The sequence below is a fragment of the Somniosus microcephalus genome, chromosome 8, assembly GCF_052327205.1.
Source record: "Somniosus microcephalus isolate GS21.2 chromosome 8, FLI_Smic_1.0, whole genome shotgun sequence".
Classification (NCBI taxonomy): domain Eukaryota; kingdom Metazoa; phylum Chordata; class Chondrichthyes; order Squaliformes; family Somniosidae; genus Somniosus; species Somniosus microcephalus.
This window is the reverse complement of record NC_140994.1, coordinates 51,449,896-51,465,290: the sequence shown is the minus strand read 5'-3', so window position 1 is coordinate 51,465,290 and position 15,395 is coordinate 51,449,896.

Sequence of the window (15,395 nt, the reverse complement as noted above, 5' to 3'; positions counted from 1 at the left end):
CCGCCTTCGAGGCGAATGGCCGCCTCTACCACTTCCTTAGGGTTCCCTTCGGCGTCACCAACGGGGTTTCGGTCTTTCAAAGGGAGATGGACCGGATGGTTGACCAGAACGCACTGCAGGCCACGTTTCCTTATCTAGATAACGTCACCATCTGCGGCCACGACCAGCAGGACCATGATGTTAATCTGGAGAAATTCCTCCGTACGGCCCAACGGCTGAATCTCACTTACAATAAGGAGAAATGTATGTTTAACACCTCGCGCCTTGCCATCCTCGGCTGCATAGTAGAGAACGGAGTCGTCGGACCCGACCCCGAAAGAATGCGCCCCCTCATGGAGCTTCCCCTTCCCCACTGTCAAAAGGCACTGAAGAGAACCCTGGGGCTCTTCGCTTACTATGCCCAATGGGTGCCCAATTATGCGGACAAAGCCAGACCCCTCATGAAGTCCACCTCCTTCCCCCTGACAGCAGAAGCATGCGCAGCCTTCTCCCTCATAAAAGGAGACATTGCGAAGGCCACAATGCACGCAGTGGATGAGTCCATCCCTTTCCAAGTGGAGAGCGATGCATCCGACTTCGCCCTAGCTGCAACCCTTAACCAGGCGGGGAGACCTGTGGCCTTCTTCTCAAGGACCCTCCAGGGCCCTGAGATCCGACACTCTTCTGTCGAGAAGGAGGCCCAGGCGATTGTGGAAGCGGTACGACGCTGGAGGCATTACCTGGCAGGCAAACGATTTACCCTCCTCACCGACCAGCGTTCGGTTGCTTTTATGTTTAATAACAAGCTGAGGGGCAAAATCAAGAACGACAAGATCTTGAGGTGGAGAATTGAGCTCTCCACCTACGACTACGATATCTTGTACCGGCCTGGTAAACTCAACGAGCCCCCAGATGCTCTATCACGAGGTACATGCGCCAACGCGCAAGTTGATAGACTGCAGACCCTCCACAACGACCTCTGCCACCCCGGGGTCACTAGACTTTACCACTTCATTAAGGCCCGCAACCTGCCCTACTCCATCGAGGAGGTCAGGACCATGACCAGGAACTGCCAAGCCTGTGCCGAATGCAAACCGCATTTCTATAGGCCGGACAGAGCAAGCCTGATCAAGACCACCCGCCCCTTCGAGCGCTTGAGCATCGATTTTAAGGGGCCCCTCCCGTCCTCTGACCGTAACGTGTACTTCCTCAACATTATTGACGAGTACTCCCGTTTCCCCTTTGCCATCCCCTGCCCAGACATGACCAGTACCACGGTCATCAAATGCCTGAACGACCTCTTCGCCTTGTTCGGGTTCCCGAACTATATACATAGCGACTGGGGCTCATCCTTCATGAGCGAGGAACTTCGCCAGTTCCTGCTCGCGAGAGGTATTGCTGCGAGCAGGACCACCAGCTACAACCCCCGGGGGAACGGCCAGGTGGAAAGAGAGAACGTGACAGTTTGGAAGGCCATCCTCTTAGCCCTAAAGTCTAAGGGCCTCCCAACCTCTCGCTGGCAGGAAGTCCTCCCGGCAGCGCTCCATTCCATCCGGTCACTGCTTTGTACTGCCATTAACGGCACCCCTCATGAGCAAATGTTCGTTTTCCCCAGGAAGTCGACTACGGGAACCTCGCTACCAACATGGCTGACTTCTCCGGGGCCCGTCCTGCTGCGGAAGCACGTGAGGACCCATAAAATGGACCCCCTGGTCAAGAGGGTGAACCTCCTGCACGCCAACCCCCAGTATGCCTATGTGGCACACCCAGACGGGCGGGAGGACACAGTCTCCTTGCGAGACCTCGCACCCTCGGGCACCCCTGAGATACCACCGTTACCCCCCACCACTCCCCCAAATCCAGCTCCTGTAGGCGGCATGCCGGAACCCCAGGAGCCTTCGTCGACCATGCAGACACCAGCACTAACATCGGATACGGCACCACCGCCGCCGCTGCTGCGCCGATCAGAAAGGCTTACGAGGCCTCCTGATAGACTGACATACACGAACTGGTAGTACACTTCACCCCGCCGGACTCAATTTTAAACAAGGGGTGAATGTGGTAAACCACTGTTATCGTTCACAACCGTTCACTATTGTTACACTGTTGTTATCACTGTTTACACTGTTGTTATCACTACACAAGGTTACCTCTTGCCACGCACGCTGTTATACCTAGGCATACCTCAGCTGACTCCGCCCATGGCTCCGCCTGCTTGCCCAGGTATAAAGGTGACTGATTGGCTAGTATTCTTCCTTGTTGGAACCGATCACCCACGAGGGTGGGCTCTGTTATTTAGCCAATAAAAACCTATAGTTACTATCTTAACTCGTCACTTTTCATGGAATGAATTGATAGGTATATCAGCAGTTGAGGCCAACTTATTAAATATATTCAAGAAGGAGTTAGATATATTTCTTAAGGCTAAAGGGATCAAGGGATATGGGGAGAAAGCAGGGACAGGGTACTAAATTTGGATGATCAGCCATGATCTCATTAAATGGTGGAACAGTCTCGAGGGGCCGAATGGCCTACTCCTGCTCCTATTTTCTATGTTTTTATGTTTCTATGTGAGTGTCTTCGCTGGTGCTGGGCGTGCTGAATTCTGCTGACGCTGCGCCCTCAGAGGTTGCAGCTTCCTCTGAGGATTCTCGAGGCTCGGGCTGTTCCTCCTGGATAGTGGGGACGGGGGCTTTCGATGGTCCTGTGGGGGAGTAAAGGAAATAGTTAGAGATGTGAGGCCAAATTTACATGCACATTGAATATTGCAGATGATCATAAGTCAATCTGTTAGAGCAGCAGAATCATTATCAGTGACTCATGCTATGATAATGAGAGAGACTCCAAACTATTCTGTCACCAGCTTGCTGTGATGCGCCCATCTGTCCGTCACCCACTTGGGTCTCCTTCTCGATCCCAGCAATTTCCAGGGACGCCTCCTCCGCGGTGGTGAGCTGGGCTACTGAGGGTGGCCCTCCTCTTGTCATGGCTCTTTCCCTCTTATTGTGGGCTCTCTTTTCCTGCAATGAGGGACACATGTGGAATTTGAGTGCGACTGAAGGAGTGAGTTTTGTGAATGCATAGCATAGATGCTTAGAGGGATACAAAGGACACTCCCCTGTGTGTTGTAAGTTGTTGTTGTCATGGCATCACAGTGATAGGGAGTGTGAGGGCTGCATGGTCGAATAGTTAAGTGAGGGAATGGGTAAGGGTGTAGGGATGTAAGTTTCAAGTGGGATGTGGAGGAAGAGGTTGGCAAAGCAGAGTGCTGGTGAGGAGAGACGATGGGGATCAGATTGAGGGTGAACATAAGAACATAAGAAGTAGGAGCAGGAGTAGGCCATACGGCCCCTCGGGCCTGCTCCGCCATTCAACAGGATCATGGCTGATCTGAACCTAGACTCACATCCACTTCCCTGCCCGCTCCCCGTAACCCCTAATTCCCTTATCAGCTAGGAAACTGTCTATCTCCGTTTTAAATTTATTTAATGTCACAGCTTCCACAGCTCTCTGAGGTAGCAAATTCCATAGATTTACTACCCTCTGAGTGAAGAAGTTTCTCCTCATCTCAGTTTTGAAACAGCAGCCCCTTATTCTAAGATTATGCCCCTAGTTCTAGTCTCACCCATCAGTGGAAACATCCTCCCCATATCCACCCGATCAAGCCCCCTCACAATCTTATATATTTCGATAAGATCGCCTCTCATTCTTCTGAACTCCACTTAGTAGAGGCCCAAACTACTCAACCTTTCCTCATAAGTCAACCCCCTCATCTCTGGAATCAACCGAGTGAACCTTCTCTGAACTGCCTCAAGAGCAAGTATATCTTTTCTTAAATATGGAAAACAAAACTGCACGCAATATTCCAGGTGTGGCCTTACCAGTACCCTGTATAACTGAAGCAAGACTTCCCTGCTTTTATACTCCATTCCCTTTGCAATAAAAGCCAAGATTCCATTGGCCTTCCTGATCACCTGCTGTACCTGCATACTAACCTTCTGTGTTTCATGCACCAGGACCCCCAGATCCCTTTGTACTGTAGCACTTTGCAGTTTCTCTCTGTAAAGTCTGTGGGTTGTGCAGTTAATAAATACACAGACTTCAGAAGTAACAAACAAACAGGTCTTTACTATTCGAAGGTCCGGGCGAATCTGCCCCAGCAATCCTGCTACAACACTTATATACTGGTGTGGTCACTATCGGTATTACAGTATACAGAAGCCAAACAAATAGTGCCACACCTAAAGTAGTTCCCTTAAAGGTGAACGGTTACATTCAATAGTTCCCTTAAAGATAGACGGGTACATACACTACAATCCTCCCTTTTTAGCTTATTACTTACAGAGTCCCCGTTAAACATACATATCTTCAACTTCCTATAAAACAAATTACAGATATAATCTCGGTGGAGTCAATGTCATATAAAACAATTTACAGATATAATCTCGGTGGAAACAGTTCACAGGTTCAGTCTCTGCGGAAACAGTTCATAGATTCAGTCTCTGATCTTGACTCGTTCCGAACAACATTTCTTTGGTGTAGCCGGTTCACCTGGCTAGCGTGACTCCTCCATAGCCTTTTTCTTGACGTAACAGCTTGAACTTTCGTCCTGTTGAACCAGCAGTGCGGACTTTTACAACCAACTGGCTGTCTTGACATTTTCCAGTTTTTCAACTAATTTAGCTCCTTTCGTAATGTCCCGCCTGGAATGGTAGAAGTGCTAATATTTTAGACCGTTATTATCTTCTGCTTCTTCTTTTTCTTTTCTGCCTTTTTGAAACTCTCGGAGCTCCTTTCTCGGCTGCCAGCTGTAGCGCCACCAACTCTCTATGTTCCTTAGACCTTAAGTGCTTCATCCGGATTTCAGCACTTTGAGAGTTTTCATCACAAGCTGGGCAGACCACATCCTCGTAATATTCAGTGTCACTCAACAGGTCATGGTAATATTCGGGTTCGTCCTGAGTTAGGCCAGCGAGAGAGACTTCTTCTTCCTCCTCACCCGTCTGGACGTTAGCTGACGGTGGTTCCTTCCCTAGACATCTTTCTTGAAAAGCCTTCTTCATGCATTCGTATTCATCCCGCTCTTCCTGGGTTATCTGCCATTCCTTCACGACGGACCTCATTTGTGAGTTCAATACCTTCCCTTCCATCGGTAATTGCGTTATCAGGCTATTTAACCCTTCTACTGAAGTAACTGTTTCCACATTCTTCTGTTCACCTTGACGTGATTCAACGTACTTTTGGCATCCTTGTAAAATTTGTGTTGCCACCTCAGCTATCTCCGTGACTTTTGAGAGCTCCGAACTCGTTCCCCCTGAAGATTGAAGCTCATGTTCAGATTGTTCCCCTTGCAGTCTTGTCCTTCAGCATATGAAGGAGTTGGCTGACCGTTAACTCTTCCCTGGGAACACGGTGGATCAGAGTCTTCTCCATTTCATCCACCTCTTTCTCCAATACTTCCACCTTACGTTCCTCTTGAACTTTGGCTTTCAGCGCTCGGAAAAGTTGCGCCCTGATGCTCTCTAGTTCATGTTCAGGGACCATTCTTACAGTTTCCTTTTCTTCCACTGAAAGGATTCCCAGTTGAATCTGTTCTTCAAGTTGTTGAACCTCGGTCATTGCCGCCTCATATTTGTCTTGGGTGTCCTTCAATGTTTTTATAAGTTCTTGGACATCCTGTCTTTCATGCTCTGCCATGATTTTCACCTCTAATTTCTCATCTATGGATGGAACTTCTACCGATGAGTCTGTCTTGGCCTTGAGCTCATCAAGAATTTCCTGCAGCCTTTGGACTTCTTGCTCATGTTCAACCTTTAGTTGTTCATAAGCTTCTACTGAAACTAGCTTTTCGGAGGCTGCCGAGTTAACCCCCTCCAGAATTGTAGCCTGGGCCAGTTCATACTGTTCTTTCAACTTCTCACACTCTGCTTGTAAGGAGTCGTAGAGAAGAACTGGAATAAAATCCTGGCTCCCTGAAGATTCCTCTTCCTTTGGCTCGTTCTGTAAATATTCTAGTTCCTGAACAGCATCAGGGGAATGTGATTGGCATTTGACCACGATGGCTCTATGGTCGCTCTCTGCTTGAGCTAGCTGTCTCTGTTGTCTTTCCAGGTTCTCCCATTCGGTGTCCCAGAACTTTTCCATATTTTTCATCTCTTGTACGAGACGGTCACTCAACTGTTCAAATTGTTGTCGTACTTTGACATAAGTTTGCGTCCGAGCTCGGTGTTCTTCCGTCATGGATGAATCCTTTGCTTGAACAGGCTCAGAATTCTCTGTCAACCTGGAGTTCTGCTCTGCAGCTTTATTCTTCTTGGTACCATAAGTCCTTCTGCATGTCTTCATTTTCTTCCCCATCGTCGGCAAGTCCCTTTTAGCCTTGTCTTCCATATTCGACTTGGTCTTATCATCATCCATTTCAGAATCTGAGCTAATAGCTTGCACCGAGTCCTCCCTCATTATGGCTTTTAAGTAATGCCATTCCATGTCTATTTTCTTAATCCACTCCCGTCCTAGAAGTGGTGGTCCTCCCTCAGGTAATACGTACAAGTTCATTCTTGGGTGTTCTTTACCCCTATCTCTCACCTTGACTCTTATTTTCCCCATGGGGTATACGTTATGCCCCGTGTATGTCTGTAATACGAACTTGGTATTTCTTAAAGGTATGTGAGAGAATAGCCGGTGGTAGTCCCTTCGGTTGATGACTGATAGAGCTGATCCAGTGTCCAGCTCCATTCTTACTTGGACTCCAGCTATTTTTAGTATGACCCAGATGGTCTGTAGATCCGTTTCTTTACCCACATTGTGGATTCTCAGACTACCCAGCTCCTGGTTGTTTGGGTCTGAGTCTGAATTCTGTTCGTCTGAACTCTTCTCAGCCACCTTGTGTACCTTGTTGTACTTTTCTTGTGGTGGCTTCCTTTGATTGTTGGTCTTTTTCCCGGACCGGCATACCTTCGCAATGTGACCCAGTTTGCCACATTTCCTACACTCTTGGTTCTTAAACCAGCATTGATTCTGGTCATGCGTTGTCTTCCCACAACGGTAGCATTTTGTTGTGCTTGAAGTAATTTGGTCCACCCCGAGTGCCGCCGCCTTTAGTTGCATTTCCGCCGTTCCTTTCGCTGCGGCTTCGTGCGATGCAGCTATAAGGACAGCCCTGTCCAGTGTGAGGTCGTTCTCTTCCAGTAGTCGCTTCTGCGTCCCTTCTTTGGACAATCCGCATACGAACTTGTCCCGCAGCGCTTCTGTCAGATTCCCTCCGAACTGGCAGTATTTCGCTAGCCTACGCAGTTCGACCAAGTATTCCGCATTGCTTTCGTCTTTCTTCTGCGTTCTTGCGTAGAATTTGAATCGTTCAGCCAGCATCAACGGTGTGGGGTTCAAGTGGTCCTTCAGCACAGCCACAATCTCTTCGAAGGTCTGATCCGCTGGTTTATTTGGTGCTATTAGATGCTTCAAGAGCCCGTATGTTTTTGCCCCCATCGAGTTTAGCAATGTTATCGCCTTGTCGTCTTCCTCTATTTTGTTGGCTTCGCAATAGATCTCTATGCGTTCCACGTACGTGGCCCAGTCTTCTATTTCAGAATTAAAGTCGTTAATATTCCCTCGCTTAGGCATCTTTCTTCCCTTGGGAGCAGCACCAGTATTTCTTGAAGTATTCTTATTTATTTGTTTATTTCTAAGATGGCGGGTTTCCCGCGAAATCGGCGGTTTCCCGCTCTTTCCTTCTCTCTCCGCCCACTTCAATGGCGGTATGTCAGTTAAGATGGCGGTTTTCCCGCAAAAATGGCGGTTTCCCGCTCTTCCTTTCTCGCCCCGCCCACTTCAATGGCGGTTTCCCGCTTCTGGCGTCTTCTCCGCCTAATGGCGGCTTTCCGCGTTTCTTCCCGGTGGAAGGGGTACGCTTCCCCCACAGCGGACAGGTTCAGCCGCTGGCTGGCTTCCGCACAGCTCCCCTTACCCGGCTCTGTCTTTTCCTCCCGCCCGCACGGCTCTACCGGCGCTGGGTACACCCCGTTAACGGAGGACAGTTCAGCCGCTGGACTGGCTCTCGCGCAGTCTCTCTCTCCGTACCCGGCTCTGTCGCTCTCTCTCCCGCACGCTCGGTGCTACCGGCCCTGGGTATCCCGTTGGTGGAGAACAGGTCAGCCGCTGGACTGGCTCTCGCACAGTCTCTCTCCCCTTGCTCGGCTCTGTCTCTCCCTCTCCCGCACGTTCAGTTCTACCGGCTCTGGGTACCCCGTTGGTGGAGGACAGCTCAGCCGCTGGACTGGCTCTCGCGCAGTCTCTCTCCCCTTGTTCGGCTCTGTCTCTCTCTCCCACCCGCACGGTTCCTGTTCGCCTCCCAGCCCTCTCGCAGACCGGTGTTTCCCTCCCCGGCTGCGGCTGGGCTTCTCTTCCCGCGCCTACTCCCAGTCTCAGCGCTTCGTGGCTGCAGTCGCTGCCCGGCTTTTCACGCCGATCGCGCTCCGGCTGTCACCCGACGCCGTTGGACCCGACTTCTGATCGGCTCAGCTCCCCCTCGACCGAGGTCGAGTGCTCTGCCCTTATCCTCCGGATACTTCTACACCTTCCCCTACTCACAGTCTCTTCGGCCGCCTTGTTTCCAGCTGATCGGCCCACTCCGCACCATGGTAGAAGGGTAGTCAGTGCCTGTTGCTAATGGAAGCTTTTGTTGCTAAAGTCTTCCACCTTTCTCCTGCTGCAGCCTCGTGTTTTCTTCCAGCAGCACGACGAGGGCGGTTGCCTCTCTTCGACTGTAGAAGTGCCTTACTTCTTAGCTCTGGGTAATGACTCAATACACACTTGGATTCGTCAGACGGACAGGCCTTTTATTTTACTTCTCTTGCAAGGGGAATCAGCACCTCCACTCAAGGGGTGAGGCTACTATTCCAATGATACAGTGTAAACGTTCTATATTTATACAGTGTAACAAACAAGTTTGATTGAAATCCCTTTGTTCCTCTATCAGGATACATTTTAGATTAATCATCAGGTAGAAATAACATATTGACAGAAGGATCCTGGACACATAAGTCAACCGTTAATCTATAACAGGGCATGAATCGTGTAACCGGAGGTCCTCTTTAATCATATATAAGGGAGGCAAGCTTTGCTTTCGGTCACAAGTTATCAGGTCATTGGTACATCAAAGAAACTCATTATTCCACTTCTACATTCTCATTAGGTGGGCAGGCATCTGTTCTTGGCTGTAGTTCGAGTACGTGCAATAGCTCTAGTTACACATCGACACTTGCCCAGTGTCAAGTCTGAAAACTTTTACCCAGCAAGCACTTGAAATTAACCCCTTATATCATGTAGATTTCCTCACGACGCTCTTCTTGCTTTGGTAATCTTGCCGCAGGGTACGATCGGACTCGTCGCCACTGTAAAGTCTGTGGGTTGTGCAGTTAATAAATACACAGACTTCAGAAGTAACAAACAAACAGGTCTTTACTATTCGAAGGTCCGGGCGAATCTGCCCCAGCAATCCTGCTACAACACTTATATACTGGTGTGGTCACTATCGGTATTACAGTATACAGAAGCCAAACAAATAGTGCCACACCTAAAGTAGTTCCCTTAAAGGTGAACGGTTACATTCAATAGTTCCCTTAAAGATAGACGGGTACATACACTACACTCTCCATTTAGATAATAACTTGCTATTTGATTTTTTCTGCCAAAGTGCATAACCTCACACTTTCCAACATTATATTCCATCTGCCAAATTTCTGCCCACTCACTTAGCCTGTCTATGTCCTTTTGCAGGTTTTTTATGTCCTCCTCACTCACTGCTTTCCCTCCCATCTTTGTATCGTCGGCAAACTTGGATATGTTGCACCTCAATTTTCCTGTGCGGAGAAGGTCATGAAAGCTCTTCCTGCATTGTGGCTCATCGAAATGGAGTTGACCTCCTGGGCCACTTGTAGCCACACAGCTTTTGTCTGCTGGGGTAGCTTTTTTCTCCCTGAGGAAGGGAACAGCACCTCCTTATTACAGCTGGCTCCGTACACCAGAGCTTGGAGGGAGGGCCCATCAAACCAAGGAGCATACTTCTGCTTGATCGTTGACATTTTCCACAATTCAACTCCTTCATATAAATTGCAGAGCCTTTGCAGTCTCCAGAAGAATCAAGGCTGCTTGCAGACCTTAAATCCAACAGCATTGATGATGTCATCGGAGGCGACCTTTTGTATGAAAAGACTCATTGGGCCAGTGGTTCCCACACACAGGAAATCAATTGCCCAATTAGGGGAAAATCCCACTTTTTCAACCCATCCCTTAGGAGTCGGGGTCCTGACACGATTTCCACCTGACACGCCCCAGCCCGCCCACACTGACAAAATCCAGCCCATAGAATGCCTTAAACAGAGTACCTCAGCAGTGATGGTGAGATCCAGGTGTTCTTCCACTGTGGGAAGCCCTGTCATTACTCATGCACTCTGAAGTATTCACGGCTTATGGCTCTTCCTTACAGAGGAACTACCTTAGCTCTTAATCACTGAGGCAGCTTTTTTTTTACACTCAGAAGTGAACCATACACTGCTCATTTATTTGATTGTATTTTTATAAACTGCTATGTTGTGGCAGAGCCACTGAGGGACTCTGAACAACTGTACATAATTCCCTTTAACGATGTGTTAGCTACAGACTAAATCTGTACCATTGTATATACTGTTTGCATGTACAGTGCGCGGCCCCTTTAAGAGCGCGGGCAAACGTGATAACGTCATGCCGTTAATCACGTGATCACCCAAACGCGGGAAAAACGTGATGACGTCATGACACCATCCACGGGACCGCCCAGGCAGTCCTCGTGGAGCCTCCGACCTGTTAAGACCTGTATTCATAGTTCTCTTGCTTCAATCTGTTTAAACTCGTTAGTTTGACATTAAAAACCTTTTTGATTGACTGCCTGCGTCGAACTCAATCTCTAGATTGGAATTTGACCATTCCTATATTGGTGACCCCGACTTTTGTGAACGGATTTCGCAAAAGGAACACAGCATGGAGGCGAATGCCGTTTCGTTGAAGCTGCCACAGTTCTGGGAGCAACAAGCAACCTCGTGGTTCATCCAAGTCGAAGCCCAGTTCGCCCATAGAGGCATCGTTGAGGATCAGACCCGATACTTATACGTGGTCTCCGCACTCGACGGCTCTACCGCCTCGCGGATCGTCAGTCTTCTCGGGAATCCCCCAACTGACAGCAAGTATGAAACCCTCAAGGCACGGTTGCTACAGGTTTTCGGGCTGACGAAATCAGAGCGCACTCGTCAGCTGCTCGCTATGCCCGGGCTCGGGGACTCCAAACCTTCCGAGCTGATGAGCCAAATGCTCACACTCCTCGGCTCCGAACCGGAATGCTTTCTCTTCAGAGAGTTATTCCTCAGCCAATTACCGGAGCAAGTGCAAGCGGCTTTGGCGAGATCCGAGGTCAAAGACTGCGCAGCGCTCGCTGCCGAAGCAGACAAAATATTCGCAGTTACGTAGCAGTACTGCGCTGCCACGAGGCGCCCATCCCCCACAGACGCTGCCCCAGCTCCTCAGCCCACGGGGCTGTGCTTCTACCACGCGCGGTTTGGCGTGAAGGTGAGATGTTGCCGCCCTCCCTGCAGCTTCTCTCAAAAAAAACCGACAACTCCATCCAATGAAGAACGGGTCTAACGGGTGCCCCGTGGCCGTGATGGCAATCGGCAATGCAGGCAAGCTGCTCTTCATCACAGATACCCTCTCCGGTCGTCGGTTCCTGTGTGACACCGGAGCGCAGTGCAGCATTCTACCTGCGTCAGCTCTTGATGTACAGGCTGGGAGGCACGGCCTCCCCCTCGAAGTGGCTAATGGAGGAGCTATTCGGACCTTCGGCAGACGGCGGGTCCAGGTGTGCTTCGACGGCCAGCGGTTTGTCTGGGAATTCGTTACGGCCAAGGTTTCGCAAGCCATTCTCGGTGCAGATTTCCTGTGCGCCAACGGCCTCCTGGTCGATGTAAGGAACCGGCGGCTGATCAACGCAGCCACGTTTCACTCTATCCCTTGCCACCGTAGTAACACCATGTCGCGCACCGTCTCCTGCGCTTTCCCGACTCCGAATGTGTTCGCTCACCTGCTAGGCGAATTTCCAGATCTGACCAGGCCCACGTTCTCCTCCACGGCCACGAAGCATGGTGTGGAACATCACATCACCACCACCGGCCCCCCGGTCCACGCGCGGGCCCGGTGCCTCGAATCTGGCAAGCTAGCGGTTGCAAAGGCGGAGTTTGCTACAATGGAACGCTTAGGGATTATTCACAGGTCGAATAGTCTCTTGTCTTCACCTCTTCACATCGTTCCGAAACCTGGTGGAGGATGGCGGCCCTGCGGCGACTATCGGCGCCTAAATGACGCCACCACTCCTGATCGATACCCGATCCCCCACATTCAGGATTTCTCTGCCCATTTGGCTGGAAATAACTTCTTCTCCAAGGCCGACCTCGTCCGGGGCTACCACCAGGTCCCGGTGCACCCGCAGGACATCCAGAAGACCGCAGTCATCACCCCATTCGGCCTTTTCAAATTTCTGCGCATGCCTTTCGGCGTAAAGAACTTTGCCCAAGCTTTCCAATGCCTGATGGATTCCATGCTGCGGGACCTCAACTTCATCTTCATCTATCTGGATGACATTTTGATCGCCAGCCCCACCAAAGAGGAGCATCTTTGCCATCTACGCACCCTTTTTCAACGCCTCAGCCAACACGGCCCGATTATCAACCCGGCTAATTGCCAGTTTGGCCTGCGACAAATCGATTTCCTGGGGCATCGCATCACCGCAGAAGGAGTGGTTCCTTTGCAGGCGAAGATGGAGGCGGTGACACACTTCCCACGCCCGCAGAACATAAAGGCTCTGCAAGAATTCCTAGGCATGGTGAACTTCCACCACCGTTTCGTGCCTAAGGCAGCACTGCTCATGCAGCCCCTGTACGAGGCCCTCAAGGGCAAGTCTGGCAAGGATCCGGTGGGCTGGACGGTTGACATGGACCGGGCATTCACCGACACCAACAGCGCCTTGGCCAACGCGACCATGCTGGCGCACCCGCTTCCAGGAGCCACCATCGCCCTCACCACCGACGCGTCAGATTACGCAATCGGCACCGTTCAGGAGCAGTGGGTAAATGGGACATGGCAGCCGTTGGCATTCTTCAGCCGTCAACTGCGGCGTAACGAGCGGGCATACAGTACTTTCGACAGGGAGTTGCTAGCCCTTTTTCTGGCCATCCGCCATTTCCGGTTCTTGTTGGAAGGACGTCCTTTCACCGCTTTCGTCGACCATAAGCCACTGACTTTTGCCATGGCCAAGACCGCCGAACCGTGGTTATCTTGACAACAACGTCAGCTGACATACATCTCCGAATTCACCACAGATATTCAGCACGTGGCCGGTAAAGACAACCTGGTGGCAGATTGTCTCTCCCGTGCGACCGTGCATGCAGTCCAGCTGGGCATCGACTACGCCCTCATGGCAGCAGACCAAGTCTCAGACCCAGAAGTGCAGGCTTACCGCACCAACACCACTAGCCTCCAGTTGGCCGATGTCAGGTTCCATTCGGCTGGTACTACGTTGCTGTGTGACGTCTCCGTTCGGGACCCTTGCCCTATTGTGCCGGTCGCCTGGCACCGCAAGGTGTTTGACACCATACATGGGTTGTCACACCCAGGAATGAAGGCTTCTCAGAAGCTAATGTCATCTAAGTTCGTTTGGTGGGGCATGCATAAAGATGTCTGCGACTGGGCCAACACCTGCATGGTCTGCCAAAAGGCCAAGGTACAGCGCCACATCAAGGCTCCATTGGTCACCTTTGCAGTTCCTGAGCGACGGTTTGACCACGTTAATGTGGACCTGGTAGGGCCACTTCCACCTTCCCATGGTTTTACGCACATCATGACCATAGTAGATCACACCACCAGATGGCCGGAGGCGGTTCCCCTGTCATCTACTACTTCAACGGACGTGGCCAGGGCGTTCATCTCTTCATGGGTCGCCCGTTTTGGAGTGCCTGCTGACATCTCTTCGGACTGGGGACCGCAGTTTTCCTCTGAACTCTGGAATGCGGTGGCTCAACAACTCAGTGTCAAGTTACACCGCATCACAGCCTATCACCCACAAGTGAACGGTCTGTGCGAGCATTTTCACAGATCGCTTAAGGCCGCACTGAGGGCCAGCCTCCAAGATGCTGGATGGGCAGACAAGCTGCCGTGGGTCATGTTGGGCCTTCGCACGGCCCCCAAGGAAGATCTTCACTCTTCCGCGGCAGAGCTCATTTAGGGTCAGCTGCTGCAAGTGCCAGGGGATTTCTTGCCAACACCAATGGAGCCATGGTCCGCTTCACGCCAGCTTATCAGTCACCAAGAAGCAGCCAGATGTTTCGTGCCGGTTCCCACATCGCATCACGGGTTTCAGGGCTCTCAGGTTCCAGCGGAGCTGAAACAAGCCGACTACGTGTTCATCCGCCACGATGCTCACCGGGATCCGCTCAAGCCCCCATACACTGGTCCTTTCCGCGTGTTAAAGGCAGGAGACAAAACCTTCAAGGTGGATGTCGGTGGTAAACCGGACCACATTTCGGCCGACCGTTTGAAGCCGGCACACCTGGACCTTGACCGTCCCGTCGAGACCGCACAGCCACTGAGACGAGGTCAGCGGCCCACCGTCGTCATGCCAGAACAAGTGCAACCACCCGCCAGTCTGCCCGCCATCCAACAGCTTCCGCTTCAGGAATACAGGAGTCGTTCTGACAGGCTTGTCAGACCCCCTCACCATTTGACTTTTTCCATTAAAGTCAATTCTGGAGGGGCGCATGTGGCAGAGCCACTGAGGGACTCTGAACAACTGTACATAATTCCCTTTAACGATATGTTAGCTACAGACTAAATCTGTACCATTGTATATACTGTTTGCATGTACAGTGCGCGGCCCCTTTAAGAGTGCGGGCAAACGCGATGACATCATGCCGCTAATCACGTGATCACCCAAACGCGGGAAAAACGTGATGACATCATGACGCCATCCACGGGACCGCCCAGGCAGTCCTTGTGGAGCTCCGACCTGTTAAGACCTGTATTCATAGTTCTCTTGCTTCAATGTTTAAACTCGTTAGTTTGACATTAAAAACCTTTTTGATTGAATGCCTGCGTCAAACTCAATCTCTAGATAGGAATTTGACCATTCCTACAATGTCATGTTGATTTTAGTTGCTGCATTGCTGCAATACCTACTTATTTCCATTTAGAAAACTCAGAATTGTTATAAAGGCTCTAAGATGCGAGACTAAACAGCCCAGATCTCTCACAAACTTGAGAGGATCCATATAGTTCTGCATTGTCATTCCAAATTTCCAAATAAACGAGGTCCTTTGTGGTTAATATATAATATCTCCAGT